A 25,799-nucleotide genomic window follows, 5' to 3' on the forward strand; every position below is an offset into this window, starting at 1 on the left:
TCAATATAATGCAAAAGTAGAGCAAATTTCTCAGTTCAGTGTGGCATCTCCTTATTTTAGTGGAGGTACAAAGCAAAAATATAAATTATTTTCAGCCTATTGTCTCTCCGCTACAGCCAACATTTTTCTCCATTAGAGATGTATGTGGTAAATTAGATTATTTACTGAAGTTTTCTGTTGACTATTGCGATATATCCTAGTTTCATACAGAAACATTATTTAAGTGAGAAAAGCCTGTTTTTCCACAGAGTCTGTGCATTAGATTTGCTACACCACTTTTTTGATTAACCAATACTTCAAATATCTAATAGATCTAATATTTTCCACCACAATTGATGTATGGCCATGGTTTCATAGTTAACCAAAGTACAGAATCTTTGTCAAAATGTTTGAAGTAAACATATACATCAGACCTCTAAAGATAAGTGAAAAAGGATGGTCTATATTGTCAGAGGAGATGTTTGTGCATTGGCTATGTTCACATGTAGCACTAATATGTTTATCTTTAACAATGGATTAAGTATCTATTCATGATCTGCAACACAGACTATCACACAAACTGTTCCTGACAGTGGTTTGTCAGTCCCTCTTTTCTCCAGCCAATATCCTAACCATCAATGAATTGGCTAGCCAGCCGACATTACTTTTTAAAAATTAAAAAACAAAAAAAATAGAGTGCTATAGAGTAGCTGAAGTCAAAGCCATTCCAAGATAGATGGGAGCAACTAATATTTTCCCCATCCTTTTTTTTTCTTTTAAGAAATTATGCACAATTATGGGTGAAAGAAACCTAGGGGTAGTGAGCTCCTGCTATGGATGTGGCTTTGCTTTACAAGTACTCTTGTACTTCATATTATTTTCTTTGAGGATAATGGCTGTTCAGTTGTAAACTGGTCCTTAGTTATTATGGCTAGGTTTGGTTAGTCTACTACAAAGCAGTTACAGGTTACTGTTGAAGTTTTCTACCTTAACCAAAATTTGGACAATGGTACTCATTTAGGCAATATGCTAAGCTTAATCAAATTTAGCCAGATTTACTATATGATCCATACTCTCTCTTGATTAACGCTTGGTTTAGTCTGATGCTGTTTTAGGTCCTATGAAGGCTATTCTTCCAGGCACTTTAAGTAGTCTTTGTTCTATAATGTCTCTTCTCAAACAGTGACCCCTGTTGGCATCATCTCTGAGTAATTCTGTTTTTTTTTTCTTTTTTCTTTCCCCAAAATGAGATTCCCTCAAAGTGGCTAATAAGCCAGTAGAAGAGAATATATGTACCAGGGTTGAACTATGGAGTCTTTGGTGTTCTCTGAGCTTGGTTGTTTTCCTGCAGATGTTTCATTACCCAACATCTGCAGGAAAACAACCAAGCTCAGAGAACACCAAAGACTCCACAGCTAATAAACCATTAAAAAATAAATATATGCAGCTCATAACTAAGAAGATTTTTGTTTGTTGAATGCTGCCAAAAACCCTGAGAAAAAGATGCTTTGGCCAAGAGTCAGTGAAGAAAGTACTAAAAGTGCCTGGTATGGGGTTCCATAGTTTGAGAGACGAAATGTAAGAATCCTATTTCATGCTGTTACTGATGGTACTAGGCAAAAGATGGTCCTCTATCAAAGAAATAAAAATTGTGCACCTTTGAAAAAAACATTCTCTGAAATGCATATGACATTCTGAAAATACTGTAGATAAGATTCAGAGGAACTCATAGGAAATAGGGTCAAAGAATATGCTTTTCCTTCAGGAACTACAAAATACTTACAATTACAGTGTGGCAGGGAAAATAGAAATGGCAACTTGATGTTGGTAGGACAGAAGAGTATTTCTTTGAAAGGCAACATTCTTCCAGTATTTTTTTATAATGAAACAAATCAGCATTAAAGTCATTTTCTGCAAGTATTAATAAAGTTCAAGAGGACAGATATCATTATCGCAACTAGGGTCAAACTGAAAACAGTATAAATGTCACTGAAAACAGTGTTTTCTGGAAATTTATTTTCCTGTGCAAAACAAAAAACAAAAACATGCTGTCAAGCATTCTTTATTTCAGAAATTTCTTTCATCCTTGTCATGGCAACACAAGTTCAGGTGCACATTTGGACATGATGATTTGCATGGTAGGTTTCCAGATAGAATGAAACTGAATGGTTAGAAAGTCCCAGAACATTTAGATGTTTATCACCATTGATGCTGCTGTGCATTTTATATACAGAGCACCATTTCAGGGATTAGGCTGCCCTAATTAACTATTCTAAGGGACCGGTGGTTTAGGAGTTAGCAGTGAGATGAGGGAAGCCTGTGATCTCATGAGCTGCAGTCCAAAATTGGCCCTGCTTGGCAGAGACATTAAGCCAGGACCATCTGATTGCTTTCTGTCATTTTCCTAAAATGCCCTTTTATGCTGTCGCTTCAGCTTTCTGTATTTAAGTCCCAATAAAATACAAACAAAGAAAATCAGATTAGAAATACCTTGCGTTTTTTACAAAAGATAAAATGCTGAATGATTGAAAAAAGACCATGTGTTGCTTTGTTTATTTAGCAGTATTTATCTTGTAATAAAGTCTGGGGGCTTACAAGGATAACTATCAGTAATATGCAGGGTGCTGTATTCTAAGTCAGATCATAGGTTCATTTCATCTGATATTATCCTCTTCAATGACTGTGCCTTTTCAGATTTTCGACACAGGGTGTTTAAACTGAGGTTTTTTGTACTTCAGATGACATGGTTAACCCTTCTTGGCTTCCCTAGTGCTTCATGCACTAGTACAGTGTATGATAGTCATTTTGTAAAAAAAATAATGTTTATCATAACTGAATATAGAATTGTTTATCTGTATGCTTGTTTGATAAATACTGACAATACCCTTGGAGCTCTTACTTAAAGCACCCTGAACTCCCTAGGTTCGGGATATAGATAGTGACTGAAGTCATTCCTTTATTAATATTGCTATATGCTGGAAAATATGGAACAAGGAATTATTCTAATAAATGCCAGGTCTTTTGTTTTAGCAGCAGTATAGTTATGTTTGACTGCTGTCATGTGAACTCAACATTTAGACATAACCAATGATTTTTAAAAATCTACAAGAAGAATTTATCGTAGTACATTGTATGCAGTTAAAAATGCATTTTCCAGGTGTTCAGTTTTTTTGCAATTTACTGTATTTCTGTGAATAATTCCCCATAATATTTTGCGTATACTTAAGCTTATGATCATCACAGCTATACATGTTTTACAATATACAAGTACCTTTGAATGCTTTTCTCTAATACTGTACTGGCATTTTTTTCAGCATGTGTTAAATAGTGAATTACATTACACTAGTTCTGTCTTCACATTTTCTACAGTGAATTAGAATTCTTTCATTCACTGAAATGGTGAATACTCAAATGGTGATGATTTTTCATATGCAAGTATGCAACCCAGTCCCAGGCCTTTTCATTCTGACATTAAGCCAATGTACCTTCTTCCAAGAGTTCATACAATTAAAACTTTAGTGTATGGATTTACAGTCTGTGGCCCCAAGGCTGCACATAGCTGTCAGAAAGGGCTGCCCTCAAAGAGCATCCGGAAGCTTCAGCTAGTGCAGATTGCAGTGGCGTGGGCAGTTATGGGCTCCTTTCGCTTGGCGCATGTGATGCCTGTGTTCCGCGAGCTGCATTGGCTGCCAGTATGCTTCTGGGTTCATTTCAATGTGCTGCTAGTGATCTATAAAGCTTTTCATGGCATGAGACCAGGATACTCGTAGAACAGTCTCCTCAGTTGTATCTACCCATACTGTGAGATCCAGTAGGAAAGGCATGCTCTGAGTCCCATTCATTAGGGAATAGCGGGGATGAGAGTCTTTTCTGTTGTGGTGCCCACCCTCTAGAACATCATTCCCCTAGAGATTTGACCTACTGGCTTTCTGTAAGGCCTTAAAAACCTGGCTTTGTTGCCGAGCCTGGGCTCAACCTGTGTGGATGAGCCCATATCTTGGTTATGTTGATGGTGTTGGTTGGTTTTTTATCTTGGCTCCTATATTTATTATTTATTGCTTTTATGATGTTTTCATTCATTTTTTATTCTGTTAGCTGCCCAGGGTCATATGTTAAATAAGTTGTGGTTGAATTCTAAATTGTAATGTGATACACAGAAAAAAAATATTAAATACGTGGGGAAAAATCATAGAAACTCAGATGTACTTTTGCCATATTAATCTTATTTACATTTAAATTACATTAAAGCAAATTTAGGTTTTACTTTAGTTTCTATTATGTTGTAGGTTGTAGTCAAGAGGCAAGAGTATCTCTCAGAACAAAAAGTTGTGCATTCCATTTTTACTGAGTCACACATATTTTTGGTGAAAATAATTATTTCAACTTTTATATTGTGGATATTAGGAATAAAAGGAAGAACAAGACACTGCAAACTTACAGGTCAAATTAAGACAGTAGTATTGTCTTCTCTGGAGGATAAATTATCTCTTATGCAAACTTGAAATGAGTTTCCAGTTCATATTTCTTTATTTAACAAAGAGATACAAAACTACCCTGGATAAATAACAGAACTTAATCCACACTTTCTTCACAAAATAAAGTATACTCAGTAATGCCAAGGATACATTGATGCTAATTCTGTGTCCTGGTTATATATTTATTTTACAAAATGTGGCTTACTTTGGAAACATTGGTCACTGCTGAGCCAATCTGTGGCCCAAGACCAAATGTATGGACCTGAATCAAAAGTAGTGCTTGATAACTTATGTATTAAAACTCAAATAGAGAATAATTCTGGTCCTGATATATGTTGACTTGCCATCAAAGCTTGAGGCTCAAATTAGGCTTTCATTTATATTTATAAATATTGTCTTAGACTGAATCATGTTTTTTTAAAACAAAAACAAAAATGAAACAACAACAACAAAAAACCCTGATTACTTGTAAGACTCAGTAGAAAGATATGAAAGTTACATTTCTAACAACCCAATTTTGAGATGATAAAACTGGTTGTTGAAAGAACTGAGGTGTTTTTTGACATTAACATTTTACATTTCTCTAACTATTGTCTATATTTCTGTTACTATGCCTGCTAGGGAAAATAATATAATAAACTGTAACCCAAGCCTCATTTGTATTTTCTTCTGGAGTAATTAATGCATATGCAATCCTCTATCTATCTATCTATCTATCTATCTATCTATCTATCTATCTATCTATCTATCTATCTATCTCCACACTCAATTGTGACCGATTCTGCGGCGACTGCCTGGACGAGTCCCTGCAGTTTTCAAGGCAAGGTGTTTCAGAAGTGGTTTGCCAGTGCCTCCTTCCTAGAGCAGAGCCCAGCTGGCGAGCGCAGGAGGCAGGGTTTCCGTTGCTTCGTGCCTTTTTCGGACGTGCGCGGCTTCTGCGTTCCCAGCAACTGGTCCCGTCTCCCATGCAAGGCGCTGCCAGCATTTTTCCTCCCACTGGGGTGAGAGTCCCCATTTATCTACTCACGTCAGTTTCCGAGCTGCTGGGTTGGCAGGAGCTGGGGAGGAAACAGGAGCTCGCTCTGCTGTGCAGAGCTGGGCTCGGACCGCTGAAGTGTCGACCATTTCTGGCCAGCAACTTTTCAGCGTCATTAAGCCGCTGCACCACCACATCCCCCCCATATATATATGCAATCCTATATATATATATGTGTGTGTGTGTGTGTGTGTGTGTGTGTACACATACACATACACACACACAGAGAGAGAAGTAAACTCACTGAGTTCAATAGAGCTGGCTCCAAGGTAAGTGGACATAGAACCATAGCCTGAATCTGAAATATTTACAGCAAGTTATATTATTGGAAGAAAGCACAAAAGAAATACTGATAGGGGAAAAGAAGATTCAAAAGGAAAGCAAAAAATCACTGCACTGACAGTGTGTGTAACAGTGTGTGTAGATGATTGGCATGACAGTTGGGCAAAACATGAAACAAGAGAAAATTTCAAAAAAAAAAAATGGACAGATTCTTTTAACATTTGAAATTCTTTCTGCCCTAAGGTGAATTCTATTGACCTAAGAACATGTTACTGTAACATGACATGAGGGAAATGTCACTATTCACTTCCAGAATGGAAAAATGTCCAAATACATTGCCTCTCTTTCAAAATTAAACCTCAAGTGCAGGCATAGATTAACAATGAAAAATTCAGAATGAAATCTTTCTTTATAACTGTGAGATCTACAGTATTTCTTTTTAACTCTAATACTAGCACTACTCTCTAGCATTCCTTCCATTTTATCTATTTTCAATGTTCTCTGTTAACAATAAGCCAAAAACCTGTGATTTGGATTTCTGTGTGCTGCACACATGAAACACATCTCCTAGGGCACTGGGTATGCTTATCCTGGGACCAAATAATAAAAAATGAAATATCAGTCATAATTAGCCCATCACATTTTGGTTTGTTTAAAAACATAAGCATAAGAAACAGCGTAAAGTACGAAGACAAAAAAATTGGTTTCCTAGTTATCCAGGATTAACTAGTGTTCTGCCTTCGCTTCCACACTTGGACTCTCACTGGCACTAACATCTTGTGTTTGGGCTGGTTTATAAATACTATTACATACATACATGCCATATGATAGCTTCTTATCTTCCTCCCTATTGCAGCTTCTGAAAATGTGAGGCTTTCTGGAGTCAAAAACACCACAACATGGAAAAAGAAATTCACAATATTATTAATTAGCTTATTGTAGCCTTCATCACAGACTAAATCAACTTACATCAAAGGAGAAGAGGAATCATGTTTACTACCTTTTCATACAACATTCACTACTGCCACAGAGAACAAATCTATAAACAATCTTGCTGGAATTCAACTTTGCATGCACCAGCTTTCTGCACCTATAATCCAAATGACCACTAGGGGCAGTAGAGATTTAGCAAAGTTCCTCATTATCTTTACAGTATTTCCTTTCTTTGTCTAAAAGACTTCCTTTGCACGCCTCTGTGTAATGTGTCTCCTAGTAGTTAGGCAGATATTTTCATCCTTTCCTTCCTCAGTTCAGTTTTATATCTCTTCTATCTCTAGTCTGTACAGTTCAGAGTACCTGTCTTGCACTCTCTCTATAATGCAGAAGAACACAATACAGGCTCTTAGTTGTAGATAGACTTAAGGAACTCCATGTTACTGCCTAAATAAAGCTTGTCTATTTTTCTTTCACACAAGTATCAGGCTCAAGGATACTTTATTATAAAAATTTATATTGCTAACTAGTATTTCTCTCCACAGATTCTTTATCCAGTGTTTCTCAACCTTGGCAACTTTAAGATATGTGGACTTCCCCATAGTGGCTGGGGAATTCTGGGAGTTGAAGTCCACATATGCCAAGGTTGAGAAATGTTGCTTTATACTGTAAGCTATCTTCTATCAAACAAATCTAATATTCACTAAAAAATGGACTGATCAGGAATACAGGGGCTATATGGTTGAGAACTGATCAAGAATATGCACTAAAAAATGCATTGAGCCAGTGGCATATCAAAGCAAACTCTGTAACTCCAATATGAATACTGAAATTTTCCAAGACAAATGGCCTGGGATTTTTAAATACCACACCTGAGATCAATTAGTTAGCTCAGGAAGGGAGACTGATGGTAGGATGATAACTCATATGTGACAGAATTCATGACCCATCTCTGGACACTAGCCAGCACATAAATGAACTATTTTCCTGGCAAAGGAGATTGATTTTTTTTTAATAGATGATAATACCCTCCCTCCCCCTGTGGTTCTTTGGCAACTTATGCTGAAATGTGGAGCAAATAGAAACATGCAGAATAGATGCAGTTCAGTTTCCCCCACCTGTGTGTATTCAACATAAAGGTATTTAGTAAAGGAAAATTGATTCCCATCCATAACTCGTGAATGATGTAAGTGACATAAGGCCTCAGTCAACAGCTGTTTTTTTAAGAGCAGTTCTATCCTTTCATTATGCCATCTGTATAAAATCAAGATATTTGAATTTACAGCATCATGCGAACAACAGCCTACAAAGTTTAGCATGTGCTAGAGATGAATGTGATTAAATGGAATGCTATGTTTGCTTAGTTAGTCATTAGTACACCTGAAAAAAACAGATATATGTGTAAAATGATGCCAACCGAAATCAACAATAAATGTTCATTGACTATCCTGTTTCATCTATGTCACATTGACTTATCAACCTTTTTGGTACTTACGTTTTTGAACAATTCAGCAATCAGTCACACTGCATCTTCAGGCACATCAAATTCAGAAAAGCAATGCAATTAATCTACAATGATAGTCTATATGAGGCTGCATCACTGTGTCTCAATATCTGGGCAACTTAGAGTACCTAGAAGTTTGATGGCAACCAGAAAGAACAGGTAATTTTTATTTATTTACTTGAATTTACACAATTCATATCCAACTCTCTGTTCATATAAAATTCAATGTAATATTTTTTATTATTATTATTTGAATGACATCCATATAGTCACCAGGAGTCAAGTTCAACTTAAAGGAGACTTTAACTTGCATCAATGATATGTGCACTCTAGTATTTTTCAGGAAGTTTTCAAGATTCCAGATACAGACACTCATCAAATTATCCACCCACACAGTTATCCACCCATCACAAAAATCAAATTCTGTACAGGTAAGCAAAGACAAAAAACCACTATGGAAAGAGATCCTGTGCTTTTAAACAGGACTTACTGTCATTTCCTACCCAGATTACTAGGGAATACCAAGATACGTAAAGCCTTCAAAGTCTCATACCAAAGAGTATCTACTTTTCTTTCCTACTTATGATATGCCATGGACTGATTTAACCCTTTCTTATTTAACACATTGTATCTTTTGCTAAACTGTGCATGAATTAAACTCTATTTAGCCACAAATCACAACATTGCAAATTAGTTTTCTCCACAAACTGGAAAGGCAATCAGAAACGTATCTACTGCATTGTATTCTATTCATTATTAGTACTGCCTGAACCCTCATGATTTGTTATTTGTTGCAGGAGAAAATCCATGGCATATGATACTATAGAGAGTAGTATTTGGAGACTGAGTTCCAATGCGTCTTCCTGCAGTGAATGAGTTACTATTGTATCAATGACACATAATATTTCCCAATAGGAGAATCATTGAGTACAGGCACCAGAAAAGCCGCTAGGTCCAAGAATCAGTGGGAGGATTTGGATTCTAATTGGGTTATGAAAAAGAAAAGTGAGTAAGTTGATGCAAATTTATACCTTATTATTCAGTATTATGCAGTAGCAGTTGCACTTTTTTATTTTATTGTTCTCATTATCTCTCTATGAACAGGCAGATCTAGCACAGAAAAGGATATTGTTCTCCATTGGCATGCAGACTACAAATAATATCTGTGACAACAATAGTATCTAATGGGAAACCAGCTTTTGGCCTATGGAGCATCTCTATTGGAACTATCACTTCACTATATGACATAGAGATGAAGATGGAGAAAGCTGTAACACTGATATGAAGTTTCAAAGGCACAGATGAGATAAAACTGTTGATAACTTTTTCATTCTGTTATGATTTCAGAACTTTTTATATAACTTGTCTTGTTCAATAAAATGTATTCATGGTTTTCGATGTGTTTATGCAACTATGATGCATAGTGAATGGTATTCTGTTGTCATAATAATAATGAGAATAAATTATGGGTGTTCCACTATGAGTCTGCATGTAGAGACCTAATTAGAAGTTGAGTCTCAACTGTATTTACCTTGGGTAATGAGTGACTGATTTGTTAGATATATGTCCCACCTTTCCTCTAAGAATTCAGGATGGATTATGTGGATGTCTCCCTTCATTTGAATCCCCATAACAGCAACCTTGGCCTACTGAGAATAATTGACCCAAGTCACCCAGTGACTTTTCACAGGTAAGACTGGGCTTGAACCTGGATCTTCCCTGTCTTAGTCTAACATTTTAACCACTACACAATGATGGCTTTCAGTTGATTTTTTAAACCAAGCAGAATTGTTATTATTGATGCACAAAAGTAACTGAGGACAATTCAACACAAAAATAATTAGTAGAAGCTTTTAATCAGCAAGTAAACATGAGGGAGATAAAGATGGATGTAATAAAAAGGACTGGATTAGTTTAAAGTCATGTGAGGTATGACTGGGTATGTTAGTTACCTGCTTATTACTCAGAATTATTACACTTTATTAAGTGTGTATGCTTGCCTATCCTGTTTGACTAAGATTCTATACAGAGCAATGCTATAATTGATCCTATGCATAGAATTAAAGAATCTAGTATTTCTTACATTGTAGCAATGTGTTTAAGGCATTGCTTTGTATGAGTCAGTACCAGATGTTCTAATCTAAAAATTATCATTGGTAATTTTGGGTGGTAATCAAAATATCAGCTTTTCCAGATCTGAACATATATTATTTCCCATTTACTGTGCCATTCCACATGACTATTCTACACGACCTATGTGTATACAGTAAAAGTTTATGTGCAAAATTTTAAGTAACAGTTCATTGACTCTTGGCAGCATTCAAAGTCAGTTGACTATAGTCCCCATCACATTCTGCCTAATAGGACAGGTTCTGATCAGTTTAGCAATTGTCAAAGGGTTCCTTCCATCACCATAAAATAATCATAACTGCTTTTGTTACTTTGAAAGCTTTTTAAATATAATAAATATAATAAACTTCTCCATATTAATTTCACTATAAAAATGCTGGAATCTTTGAAATTTCAGAAGTCAGACAGATTCTCAAAGGAATTAGAATTTCCTTTGCAATACTGAAAAGCATTTAGGCATCTTGAGTGGATTATTATCCTGGTATCTTTGAGTATGGATTTCAGGATAAAATCAATATGCTACCAGTTTTTACAGTGATCTGAATAAGGACCAGTTCTAAATAACTGGACACCTCCATGGTATCTGTAAAATATGGTAGACAAAACATGGAGAATATCATTGAACTCTCTGACAAATGAAAACGAAACAGCTATGCATAGGAAGCTCAGGGCTACATTGAAATCTATAGCCTCTCTGCTCCCATTTTCACTTCTGTTCAGTATTTTGATTTTGTCCAAGCATGTAGCTCCCTTCCTATGTCATATATCTGCATTCATTTATCTATACATGTAAATACAATTTATAGATTCAGTGTGTCATTGCAATTGATGCTTTTGAATTAAATATGTTCAATATTTCCAGTGTAACGGGTGCTGCCCTTTTCTACTAATAAACCTTCCTAATGCCTCCATAAATATTAATGTATTGATTTAGTCTCAGCAATGTTTGTGAAGACTAATTTATTTCCTAAATCTGGCCGAGAGGGACTTGTATTTGGAACTAACAAGATAAATCTTATACAAATTTATTTAAAGTGGGGCAAAATAAATATGCAGAAGACATCTATAATCATACTAGCAACCACTTCCCACTTAAAACTGACAAAGCATTGCTCTTTTAAATTGCTGCTGCTTGAGATGTCAGTTTGTTATAAAATTAACTTCTTGATGCTAGTCACTGTTATCAACTTGTCTTTTCTCTAGGAACAAAAACAGCAAGATTGAGCAAATTTGTGCTGGGTTGCAAAGTAGCTTGGTAAGATTTAGAAAACAATAGCCAGGCAATCATTCTGTAAAATACATATTTACACTCTTTTATTGTGATTACATGGATGCTATAAATAATAATTCTTCTTATATGCTTTCCAGTATATAAAGTGGTAAACTTGGCAATCCTATATCACTTAGGTGTACAAAAAAATGGTATGAGTTTTTGTTCATCTGCTTAGTCGGTAAACCTAGCCAGAGCTCAAGAGGACGAAGTAGAGTGTTGAGCCAAGGCACTCATGGGTACCACCTGAGGCAGCTTCCAGATGCTTTTGAAAAAGGGAAAGTTTAAAGCAGTTTGTAATATGGCCTAAGAATCACCTGTTCAAAGATGGGGGAAGCACCAGGTAGTTTGCTTCTATCATAGCCATGATAAACATGGTAAAAAAGAGCAGATCTCTACTCTGCTGTAAATGAAATGTGATGTATGGTTCACATATAAATGTGATGTATGGTTCACTGAGTTTATACCATTTAAAAAAAAAATCCCAAAAGGTACTCTGGGAAACAGATGGGAGAAAATATGTAACAGCAGTGGTTTGTGAGATCCGGAACCCCATTCAGAGATTTACAAGGTCCTTTAGGAAGGTGTGAAACTTTTGCAGGCAGTAATAAAGATTTGGTGTTAGGTCCAGATTAATATAGCATCAGTTAAAAGAGTAAGAGATAGTGGATTTGAAATATGAGTCCATCTTTGGTCAAAATTCAAAGTGGAATGTGTTGGAGGCCACATGTTAAATGCAAAAAAGAGGGAAAGAATTTATTCAAACTAGGAAGAAGGCAAGTCCAGAGTAAAACAAACAAACAAACCATCCATCATCCCATCCATCCATCATTTATTCTCTTCCACACTATCCAGTAAATGGTCCTGCATGAAGGAATTAGAGCCATCCCAGAAACTTCTGGAATTATGGATTGTGCATCCATAGGTTAAAGTTGGAATAACAGCTTTATTCTAAGCCACATACTATTGTAGAATATTCTGTAAAATATCATATTTAACAGAAAAAAATCTTCACAGTTCTTGCCTAAACCCTGCCCCATCCATAAGCGGCTTTACCTACTTTATGTCCTCAGCTTTCCCCCCATTTCATCAATTAAATGCAGGCCTTAGAAACCAAAAGGTTTCCCTCTGCTCTCCTATAGTACATCTGTACTTCCTCTTCTGCATCACATTGCTCCAATTTCTTCCTGGTTGGAGTTGCTATAAGCAATTCTGTCATGCTTCTGATTAATTACTTCCTGTGCTAGTATTTATTACTGGTGAAATAACTTCTGGGTAATGCAGTGTGAGGCAATGAATATGTGCTGACATTTCACACAATATTTACTGCTGTTTTAGCCAGTGTAACTTAGCAAGAGTTTCACTGATGTAAATTCAATAATTATGTAAGATCATATACAACTGCAGTTAATTTTACTGAGTTACCCACTAAAATTTGCTCAGGACATTAATCTTGTAATAGCCCTTGAATGGAATTGCCAATTATATGCAAAAATTATCCATTGTATGGTGTGGTCCATTATTGTAGCAAGTTTTTTTGGCAGTAAATGGACAAAATATATTTTATAAAAATATTTCAATAAATAAAAGTAGGCTTTGACTATGTTTCAGAATTAGGAAACTTGACACTATAACAATTCTATTGAAAAGTTTATCTTGAAATAAGCATACCACTTGCTTTTGCACTTTGCTGTAAGCGTGCTTGGCAAACTCCTGAAATATGGGAGAATTCTTCATGCAAATAAATCTTTTTTTAACCATCCAGTTACAAAGAAACCCTGAGACTTATTTATACTCAGTATCAAGTGGTTCTTTAATAATACCCCCATTCTATTTGAAATTGGTTGATGTCATCTTCTTTGTACAATTACACAAACTATATTAGTTGAGTCAGCTCATCTTCTGTTAGTTAGGAACAGAGATGAGATAAGAACCTTCGTCTCCTGCAATTTCTGACCGTCTTGTCTGTACATGTATCTCTGTGTCTGCATGCACATGTGTACACAAAAGGAAGGACTGATTGGCCACACCAACTTAAACTGATTGGCCACTTCATTCTACTGATATAAAATGAATCTTAGAAAATAAAGTAATTAGAATATTTTAAAGAGTGAGTGTGATTTATTTAGAAAAATTGTAAATATTTGTAGGAATGGTGATCATTTCAGAATATTCTAGAATACTAGTATAAATTATATGGTTCATCCTTGAATGTCTGATAGGCAAATAATAAGCTATAAGTACTCATAAACATACCTTAATAGTCAAATAGCATGTGTATGAAACTGGTATAAAACAACAGTAACCCATCGCATAACCTTAGTTTCAAATCTAAAAATCAAGTTATAAACTATTGTAGAAAAGGAAGAGCCAACTAATTAAACCAGAATTCAACTTTTTTTTAAGGAGATTTAGAATGAATAGAAATGCGGGCAATCTATATACTACTGAAACTGTCATTGTATTTATCTGTCTGTATGTACCCTCATGTTAGCCCAAATGGTGCATTATATTGCAATAGTTATTGAATCAAGGTATCTAAAATCCATTAACTTAAAGAATGCATAAAAATCTGGGACCCACTACTCCAGTGGAATTGAAATTTCCATGAAGTTCAGACCAGTTTTATTCACCAAGTTGTGGCCATTGCAGTGTCCCCATGGTCATGTGATCATGATTTCCAGCGCTCCCTGCCAGCTTCCCACAAGCAAATTGAAAGGGGAACCCAGCAGGAAGTTGGACATTGCTCCTGCTCCCACTGCTTTTTTGCCTCCCTGTGATCATTCTGTTTATCTGTTTAGGTAAATAAATATCAACTTATTACTGAAGTTCGTTTACTACTACAATTATTTTTCTATTTATAATATATACTTTCTTAGATGATCATGGGACCATCCAACATTGGGGTAAAAGAAATAGGTCAGCCTAAAATGTAAGGTTCATTCTGGTCACATCAGACTGCACTACCTTTCTGTCACTGGGTTGTCTAGTGTTCTTTAAAGATATCCCAACTAATCAACTAAAGTTGAACAGATTGGACACCTTCTTTACATGACAGAAATCATTTTGGGACTTTGTGTGCCTCTTGGGAGTTTTTTTCAAACTGAGAGGCATGAGTCATGATTCTACTCTTTGATATAAAGCTAATGGTATCTGGCACATGAAATATTTCCAGTGAAATGTTATCATCAGTTAAAACTTTTCTGAACTTTGCTTAATGTGGTATGTGGTGAAATAGCTTTGGAAATAAAATTCCATATTTTCATCTTAAAGATGTAAGGATTGTTGAGAAATAGAATGTCTCAGGCCTAGGCTCTGAAGAGAAGATAGACAAGCAGGAACATCAATTTGTCCATATTTAAGTCTAAAACTAAGATTGATTTCATGATGGGTACAATCAGGTTTTTCAATAGATTTAAGTAGATTTTTCAATAATTGCAGTCCTTGCCTTGTATTGATCTCGTCATTATGAACCAAATAGATTTTGCACAAATTTGAGACAATATAACTAATTTTGGTTCTCTGGAATCAAAACAAGACTAGTTCCTTCAGCTTTCTGTGAAAAAGCTTGTGATCTCTGAAGTGATAAAATAACTTTGGTCTTTTGGGCAGGTATAATAACAATATTTTGCAATAATGAGGTATATCCGTTATTGATGAGGGGTTAGAGAAGGACCAGACCATTGGAAAAGGAAAAAGAAGGAAAAAGAAAAGGAGGATTGGTTTTCTCTTTACACATGAAATGAGAACAGGCAAAGAGTTCTAAAATACATCTGTTATGTCTGACATTCTACCCACTCCTTCATTTCTTAAAGGCAAATGATATATTTATACTTATTCATTAAACATTCCTTTTTGGCAGTTGGTAATTATGTACCTCCCTGTATCTTTCTGCTCACAACCTTGCAAGTTAAACAAATCTAATTATAAAAATGCAGAACATTACATGTATCAATAAAGGCAATTAAAATGCTGGGAATGTAATTAAGAAGAAAATTATAATTTTGAGAGGGAAAATGAATATGCTCAAGGGCATTTACATTTGGAAACAAGAGCAAAAATAATTAGAACAGTCCAGGAATGCTATAAACAATATTTATTTGTAAAGGAAGGTAGAAAACAGATTTGCAACTTCAGAGCTGAAATCAGTATCGGTATCGTGAAGGGCTCCTTGACTTTGTGTTCAGCAGATTCCTAGCTATAAGAATATCCCTGGCCCTTGACTTTGGTTCATCTCCTACTTCCCAGTACTTTTATTCTTTCAGATGGTGTTCTCTTGGTGAGTTTGCTTTTGTGTTCTGAAGTTGGACTGGATTTACAACCACACCATTAATTCAGTGGTTCTATTGCATCAATAATAGGCTGCCTTTTGTGAGACTAGGACCTTGGCTTTATATCTAGGGTTTTGATGCCTTTTAACTTTTGGTGCTGTCCTCAAGCAGATCATCTGCCAGTTAATGGGAGTTGTAGTTCAGCAGTATCTGGAGAGCCATAAGGGTCCCTGCCTATAAGTTAGTATCTTCTTAAAGAAAAGATCCCAAACAGGGAGGCCAAATATAATACACAAAGAAAGTTGAGTATGCTGCACTATCTCATTAAATAACTTTAAGGATGACTGCTCACAGTTGGTGTCTCAAAGGTTAGAGTATTTTCTCTGTTTCGATCCTTCACTACTTCATGCTGCTTTATAAAAAATAATTCTTTCCCATCTCTTTCCTGTGCTTTATACCAGAATCCTCTGAAAATGACTTTGTGTTGCTAAAATCCGTCTATACTATCCTTAGAAGAATGTTACCATAGATTTTATGAGGGAACCATCACATTTAACACTTGGGAATTACAGTGCCAGCCATTTTGATGCAATTTTTCTATGAAAGAGAAAGACCCATTTGAGTAACAACTCTGACAGTGGGTGATAGCTAGAATTGTTGATTAAGCTGTAGTGACAAAACATGCTTAAGCATAAGATCACATAATGTATCTCTTGGAAGAAATTTTACAGGTCATCTAGTCCAACATGCTACATCCTATTCAGTGCAGGATTCACTGAAACTTCCGTGACAGGTGGCCATCCATCCTCCATTGAAAACCTCAGCAAGGGAGATACCATGACAGTCTTTTGTAGATATTTGTAGATCACGATGTTATGTTAAGCAACAAACAGTCAAGAAATGTTCCACACACTAACACTTGGTGCATTGAAGGCCTTGGAAAAGATTTTCAGATGTTGGGATGTATCTATGCCTACAAAGATTAGAATCGTGCAAGCCATGCTATTTCCTGTGACCCTCCATGGAAGCAAAAGTTGGACTTGGAAGAAGCAGGATAGAAAGAATATTGATGCTTTGGAATGTCAGTATTGGAGAAGACTCCTGAGAATAACATGGGCAGCCCAGAAAACAAACCACTGGATCATCAAATAACTCACTTGAGGCACAAATTACCAGGCTCAAATTATCCTGCTTTGAACTATTATGTAAATATCTTGCTCTCTGGAGAAGGCTCTAATGCTGGTAAAGATGGAAGGAAAGAGGAGGAGAGAACAACCAGCAGCAAGTTGGATGGACTTAGGTACATTGGCAATGGGTGTACCACTGGAAGATGTGAAAGACCAGGTTAGGGACAGATCGTCATGGAGAAAATCTATGTAGTTGCTAAGAGTTCACAATGACTTAATGGCACATAATCCATCAGTTGATCATATCTTTTCTCTGAACTTTCTCCAGCTTTTATTTCCCTTTTTAAGTGCAGAGCCAAGTTCTATCTAACCAAGTACCACCAACCAGTTTCTCCATTTCCCTACCCAGATGCAGGAATTTACACATGTCACAGTTGAACATCAACTGCTGGATTCAGCCCAATGTCCAAGCCTGTAATCATCACTTTAAACTGTGTATCTTTTAAGGAATTAGCCAATCCCTTTAGCTTGGTGTCATCTGCAAATTCAATAAGCATATTTTCTGTTCCACTTACTAGATTATTTATAAAGTTGATGAATAGCACTGGGCTGAGGATGGGGGCCTAAGAGACCCCAATCAGTGCTTTCTTCTGAGGCGATACAAAACTATTTACAAGCACTCTTTGGGTGAAGTTGTTCAATCAGTTGCAAATCCAATTATCATTTATCCTACTTGCTTCCAAGATATCATGAGACACTTTAGTAGTAGTAGTAGATAAAAATATATACAGATATACATACTCATACATACATACACACAAACAGATATTTAGTCTGACACAACTGGTTCTTTGCCAATCCATATTAGTCCCTAATAATGATAACATTCTTTTCTAAATGTTCACATGTATGCTGCCTGACAATTTGTTCTGGCGCCTTGCTCAGTTTAAACATCACCCATCCCAATTGGCAGAAATGTCAGCTCACAATCTTCATACTATCATGACATAATGACCATACTCCTGCAGTCCTGGCTTCTGAAGTGCCAAGTATCCCTAATATGTTCAATCCAACATCAATGTAGTACAATGTGATATTACATTATAACGTCAATACAATTACAAAATATAGCTATGATATTTTACAATGGAGTAGAGGCAAAGTACATTTAAAACTGTTGTATATATTCAATTGCTTCTTTTAAACACTTGTCTAACTATAGCATTTGCCAAGATTCAAGTTTAGGAACCCATGAAATATGGTGAATAAATATCAGAATGCAAAGTTGGCTGGATTATACCATGTGAAAAAGATTGTTTCTCTTTTCCTTTCTTCTTACTTACACTATATATATAACAAATGTATTTCTTTTATAGATTGTCTGTAAAATTCAAAACACAGTAATAATGACCAAATCATCTGTTGCCTTCGTGTTTGAGTTTAACATGTCAGAGAGCTGACAAGCCTGCTGGTAGAACACATACTTTGTATGCAGGAAGTCTAAGCCTAGTTCCTAATATCTACAGTTAAATAATCTTCCTCTTCTACCCAATGAGAAATATTTGTCCTCAGGTCTGAGGAGCTTTTGCCAACAAATTTAACAATATTAGGCCAGCCAGTACAATGGTGTAACACAGCAGCAAAGCATGATCATTTCTGTGTCTTTTCAGAGAGTGGGTTGTACTGTGCACATTCAAGATCAATTGCTACATATGGCTAGTAGCACCAAATGGGGATGTAGTTTTCCCAGCCTTGTAATCAAGTTCAGTTGGGACCAGATATAAATGACTCTGCATCAACTCAGTGTATAGAGACCTTTCCTTCAGTAGAAAGCAAGAAGAAAGGAAAGCCATGTTGGTATGCCCCTTTTTGTATTCATCAGAATCCACCGTTCTGAATGTTATTGTGCCTTGTATCCCCCACTTTTTTTTTCTTATTCTTTTTTTCTTACAACCAAAAATAATACAACACTTGTATTATTTCATTAATCCAAATCATTTGCAACAAGTGCACTCAGTAAAACTGAAGACTGGAATAAAAAAAGTAAACTTCATCGGTTTCTTACTCAACCAAATCCACTTCTCAGCACTTACATGGCTAATCTGTTGCTTTTACCATTCAGAGGGGGAGGGCAGGGGAAGAACAAATGAGGCAGCTTTCTAGGCTATAGGCAAAAACATCCCTCCCCCTCCCCTGCAAAGAAGAAACTAAAAATGATCTGGAAATTTTGCAAATGTGGCTAGGCAAGTAGGATCATTTTCAGAGCAGCTTAAACTGATGTTCTGCCCCATTGAACAGAATTGTGTTTGATTCAGTTGCGCTGTAAAAATAAAAATAACTGTTTACCTTAGCAATAAACAAATCAGTGCTTTATATGCAATAAAGAGTTTTGCAACTTAAGTTAGACAAAATCCTATTTTGTAATGCATATTTTTGCTACTGTTTCTAACTATTATCATGCAAGCATCACTAATCTTATTTAGCCCTGTTCACAAGATTTGCAGCTCAAACCCAATTATATTTTATAGTATGACAGATTTTGCTTCACTACAAAGTAGGCAGAACTCTGTAATTGCATCTTTATTTCCTTATTTCTATGTGGACATAACATTGAGACTGTTTTTATCTGTGGTCAGTGCTCTTTAGCTAAAGATTGATGGAAGAATCAATTGAACTATTACAACCTTCTGTATCATTTGAAACCTATGATGATGAATATTGATATTGTAATTATCAGGCAACTACAAGATTTGTCTTCAAATAATTGCAATTGTTGGAATACAAGACCTCAAACTATCATTGCACTTTGGCAATACCTAGCAATGCCCTCTGCACTTTCACACTGGAAATAATGTACCTTCACAGCCATGCCACTATCTCCACATTGCTACACAATTGTATGAGTTGCAAGTAGTCATGGGAACTCCAGAATGACCCCGTTCTCCACTGCTCTCAAAAATAGGACACAGCTGACTTGAGTTATCTTTCTGACTTAGCACATGTACAAATCAGTCAGTGGAACTGGATTACCAGCATCATGCCCAGAGCACTTTTTCATCTAACTTAGGCCCTACCACTATGGTGATGATTCATTTAACACATTGAGAGTTTTGCCATGTTTGTAATTTAAAATCCAGGTTGCAAAACATCTTTTAACATAATAAGTGAGTTACAAATCCTTCTGTTAATCAGAGATAAGTTACATTAGAAGGGCATAAAGGGGTCTTCAGCAGCTATTGGTGTGATGGAATGTATCTACAAAGAGGAGAGTGATGCAAGAGATCAAGGCTATCAAGAAGGAGGGGTGGCATTCCAGGAGGGGAAAGGAGACAAATGACAATACAGTCCCCAGGGGGAGTATGGGAAGCGAAAGAGGTTCAGGATAGCCACTTCTTAGAATCTCCCAGGGTATATCCCCTTGTTGCAGTAGTATAGATTTAGTCTGGCAAGATTCTTTCTATAAGATGTAAGCAAATAAAGGAACTTTACTCAACTGGACTGTTTCATGTTGTACTTGGGCTGGGACTGAGAATTGGGTAGTCATTGAAAAAGCTTCTATAATTCATGAGTAGCCATTGAGAAATCTTCCAGGACATATATCAAGTGGGTTCATGGGGAAAGTTTTAAATATTTATTTTTTAATTGGTGTCATCTTCATTTTTTTCTCAGTGACAAGATTGTGGTGAGATCTATTCTTCCTTTCCTCAATCTAGCTATTTGAGGAGTGCCTATGGATATCACCCACTTCCAGAAACACTATGGAAAGTTGGATTTCGTTAATACTTGGATGGGAGACATCTAGGGAATCTCAGGGTTATAGTTTAAATTGAGGAAAAAGAAGGCAGTGACGATCCACTTCTGTACTGTCAATCAATCTGCATAATAATATCTATGAAGTAATCAGGAATTTACATTTTTTTAACCTTGGTAAATAAGTACTTAGCCTACAGAGTTCTTATTCTATTTTTCTTTAAGGTAAAAAGGTAAAAAATGGGTTTTTATTTTTATTTAGCAAGTTTTTAATTTTTTAAGTGAAAAAAGTCAATTACTTCTTCAAGAGAATATATTTTGAATGCTTTATTATTATGGAAAGTTGCTTTTACTTAAACAGAAAATATCAATTTACTGTATTTTGCTTTATCAGTTTTTTTCTGTTGTTCTGTTTGTTCTGCTTCTGATGTACATGGATAATTCCTATTAATAATAGAACCCCGTAAGTATAAAGCATTCCTCTAAGATGTTATAAATGACAGAATGGGTGGAGATGTATTGGTAAAGGGTCCATTATCTTTGGATTTTACTTTAAGCTATTTGATGTACCGTAAATAGATCTAAAGCAGAATTTATCAGCAGTTGCACAGGTAATTTGATTAAATAGAAAAACTTCAAATGTGTAAAATCAGTTTATTTAAATTCAACCTCTGAAGCACAAAGGACTCTTTCCTTTTAACAGTTTAATTATGAAGAAGCATTTTTGTGTGTTGTGATTCAACAACCTCCAGATGGAACAAAATATATTTTTTTGAAGTTTTAGCAGTAGGGAAACCTTTTAAATAAAACAGCATTGCTAAGTTGCAGAAACATTTTATTTATTTATTTAGCCAATTTTATACAGCCACCTATCTCACAACAGGCAACTCTGGGAGGCATACAACAAAGCCAAAAACAATCAATAAATACATTAAAAATATAAAAATCAAAATAGAACAAAGAATAAAAGGATGTTAAAAACAAGGAAGCCACTTCACTGATTCCCCAGTACTTATTTTGAACTGGTGTCTTCTTCAAATACACTTTTCAATTATATTATTTGTTAATGTTAAAACTGTTTTTGCACAAACAAATATTAGTAGGTTACTTTTACAGTTATCTGTAGATAACATGTTAAGACAGGTAGTTGGTCAGCTGTGCATCGGTTTAAGAGTTCCAGGGGAAAAAACAGAACACTCTGACAGAATATTTCACAGTAATTAAGTTGATACTTATTACATGTCAATCATGATACACTGATGAAATAGTTCAGGAGCACTTTGTGCAGTACCACTGCTGAAGTTTAGTGAACACTGACTTGATCAATGTTTAGAAACTGCATTTAGAGCCTTAAAAAAAACAGACAATAAATAAACTGAAAGGATGTCATGGTAAACCTAGCAAGAACATCTATATTTAATTCTCCAACAACAGCTGTTGTTACTTGTGAAGCATACTATGATCAAATGAGTGAGTATTATCTCACATATATCTCACCAAGCTCTATTATTTCATACATATCTGTTCACCATATAATCATAAAGGCTGTTCATTTAGTATTCTCCATACTTTTGGAGTACGGTGTCTATGAGCATCTGTCAACGATTTTGGAAACTGAAATCTAAACACCTGAAAGGCCCTAGTTTGCTCAGAACTAAACTTTAAGACAAGAGTGGCAGACAGAAAGAATTATTACTGAATTCTCATTTTGATAGAACAGTTGGGCAAATAAAGATTTTAAAGCACATAGAAATGACAAAATAAAAACAAAACGTTGTAGAGGAACTAAAATAATAAAAAGGGAAGATTTATGTATCACATGGCTCCCTTTTTTGTCTTTAATGAGACTGAAGCCCTATGGCCCTTGGAAGGACATGCATGGGATCATAGAAATTAGTGGATCTTCCCCTCCATCTGTGGTTGGGTGATGACCAGAGGCAGATATGTATATCCATTTCTAAAAGTTGATTAACTGAAGTATGAAAATTGGAGATTCTGGCTATGCAATATCAATATTCTGACAGCAGCTGCAAAAGGTGGAATTCTGGTAGAGATTTTGTGTTGATAAAGGGGAACTTAAGATGCACAGAAGTGAAAGCCTTTTCCACTTCCAGAATGACTGCAGAAACCTGAAGCTTCTGTACTTATTTTTTCTTCCACTAGAATCAATGAAAGCAGAGATATGAAGAGGAAAGGGCATTGGATATGAACATCTCTTTGCTTAGAGGTGGTGGGCAATTTTGTTTGGTCCACACTTATAAGCAACTTAACCCACTCTTTCTAGACTATTACGCATACCAGAACAAAATTTCCTCATTGACTTCTGTAAATATTTTGATTTTGAGAGACAGCTCAGTTTTTGTATTAAACCAAGTCAGTACAAAATGAACAGAAAAGTACATGCATTATAGAAAGTTGTATACAAACAGTTTTTTTTTCTTTTTTTCTTTTAACGTGTAGAATCATGCAGAATTTCTATGGCTGAATAAATGCAAACTCATACGAGGATACACTTCAGTAGATATATCCATATTTGGCATACATACTCAGCCTGTGAAAATCAGAGCTTGATCCTTCCTGAGAGCCCTCAACAGGAACTTCAGTGGGCCAGACTGAGTATGGCCCATTGGCAAAGCTTGGCCTCTTCTGAGCAGAATTAGGAATGGTGACTTTTGACTTACCCTTGTGGGCTGATATAGCTTTGTTGAATATGATCACTGGTTTGGGTTTTTTTGTTTTGCTTTTTGTAGGACTAGACGGCAAATTTGGTCCCCCTTGGAAGCACTCCACCACTGATAGAACTTGGTTGTATAAGATTTGGGGCTTACTCTTATGTAAGCAGAAACAGATTGGCACAGGTTGATACAATGCCATCGAGATGGACAGAACATAGATAAATAAGCTGGCACAGAAAAAGTGGCCTTCACAAACTTGCCACCTTCTTAAAAACAATAAATGTTTAATGCTAATATGCATTCACTCTGTATGAAGAGAATAAACCCACTCCAGTCATGCAGAATTTTAAAAGAAATTTTAATTTAAGAGTTCATACTTCAGCTCATATTTAGAGTGCTTAAGAGTTGATTGGAACTACTTTTATGATGGCAGGTCCAGCTGAAATATATGATATTCCACTAGCACAATGTGGAGAAAATTAAGGCTGGCCACATTAAGAATGTTGAGAGCTGGGAAAGTGAATGACACCCAAAACAACATTAGTATAGCTACCCCAAAAGACTTCTGATAGGCAGAGAGTTTAATGAGGTGGTAAACTGCATTGGCCAACTACTCTTGTCAGAAGCACTTTGAAAAGCTACAAAACATTTCATAGACACATAATTTAACAAGCTATTAATCTGTTTTGATGGGGTAATTCAATCAAAGCATCAAGAAATTTAAGCTTTTTTCTCTTCCTATTCTATACATTCTGTGCTTCATGTTATACAAATATGTAGGCAATGCACAGATAAATGTTCTATTATGGAAGTATTAAAGCTATGTTTCAAATGCAAGGTTTTTTGTACATATTTTCTTGTAAGGAAAATCTTTACAAGTTTATAAATTAAATTAAGTTTTATTTATTCAAAAATTTTGATGAGAGTGAATAATGAGCTTAACTAACCTGAACAGTCTATGAAAGTATATTTAGTGGTATCAAAATAAAGTTAATTGCTGTTTCTAAGATTGGTGTTTGGAATTCAAGACATTGGGATTTAAATTAGGCTTATAGTTTCTAAATCTGATATTAAAAACATGTGGTCATCTTTGCTCTCTTACTGACTCAAGTGCATAATATTTTGCAAGTATTTCTTTACCCTTAAGAATTTTACAAAAATCTCAGTTCTACAGTATAGAAGTGAGAGAATTTTGGATACATGTCTTGCCTAGAAATGTATGACTGAAATTGAATAATTGTGTGGAATAGGAGAAATCAGTAGGGAAATTGTATATGCAAGATACTGTGGCATGAGAAGATAGATTCCTTTGCGGTACTGAAGTTGTTCCTCTTAAACAGTCTTTCTCTTTTTGCATGAGGCTCTCAGATCTACATTATCAAGGACATATGAGAAGTAGTTCCACATAACTTTGATATAAAATGTTCCCATAGTTATTGCAGTTATTATACAGGAAAGTTGGGCAACTTCCAACCTTCTAGAGGGCCATAGAATGTCAACTGGTGATGTGAGGCCAGTACCAGATTGACTGTGGCCAAAATGTTGGGGGCTTTATGGATGGGAGGCAAATTGTTTCCATTCCAATCTTTTATTTTATGAAGAGAAAAAAACACACATCACTAAAATGTGGCCTTTTTGCTATCATCCTGTGGTGGTATGATCTCAGAGTATTGGGGAACTGCATATAGCCCTTCAATTGTGGTTGCTCAGCCCCTCTATGGGCAATTTTTTATATTGGAATTGGGATTTTTATATTGGAATTAGAAACACTTTGATTATGATGTTTAACTACAAAGGTACTCAACTATTATAAAATGAATGAAATAGAGCAGCAAATGACATTATCCATAAGGATAATGTCAGTCCTGCAAAAACAAGCCATGTAATGAAGCAAAGGTTAGCTTTATGTCTTTCACTTGTGATTGCAACATGGCTGAAAGCTAGGGAAAATTGAAGGAGGTTATTTTTATGTAATAATGTGGAACAGGAGCCTATAACTGAACTACAAGTGAATGGGAAAATGTTTGCTATTGCTCTAGTTCCTTTATGACCACTGATTTTTTTCCATATAGGCTACAATTTAACATTAGCATATCTTAGTAACATGTCCTGCACGATCTTAATTTTGGTGTTTCGAATGCTTTACTGCTTGGGTAGTCCCATTGTGTAGAGAGAATTTACATTCCTATGTTTCTAGTGATTTATATGTGGGATAATCTGTGGTTGATTGTCCCCATCTACATTGAAATACATTGTGCAAGTTACATCTGGGAGCTAGAGCAATAGCATCACCTTTTAAATTGCATTTTTGCAGCATTTCATTGACAGAGAGGGGCACTGCCAGCTTTCATAGCTGCCACCTAACTT

At 35.7% G+C, this 25,799-nt stretch overlaps 1 protein-coding gene across 4 annotated transcripts in view; it reads left to right on the plus strand.

Annotated features, from left to right (window-relative positions):
• NEGR1 (neuronal growth regulator 1) overlaps positions 1-25,799 on the plus strand; it is a 566,285-nt gene that overhangs the window by 302,536 nt on the left and 237,950 nt on the right. The window lies entirely within an intron of this gene.

Source organism: Python bivittatus, unplaced genomic scaffold (assembly GCF_059951505.1).
Source record: "Python bivittatus isolate LINGU-HERP-01145 unplaced genomic scaffold, Pbiv_v1 ctg000700_np1212, whole genome shotgun sequence".
NCBI lineage: Eukaryota > Metazoa > Chordata > Lepidosauria > Squamata > Pythonidae > Python > Python bivittatus.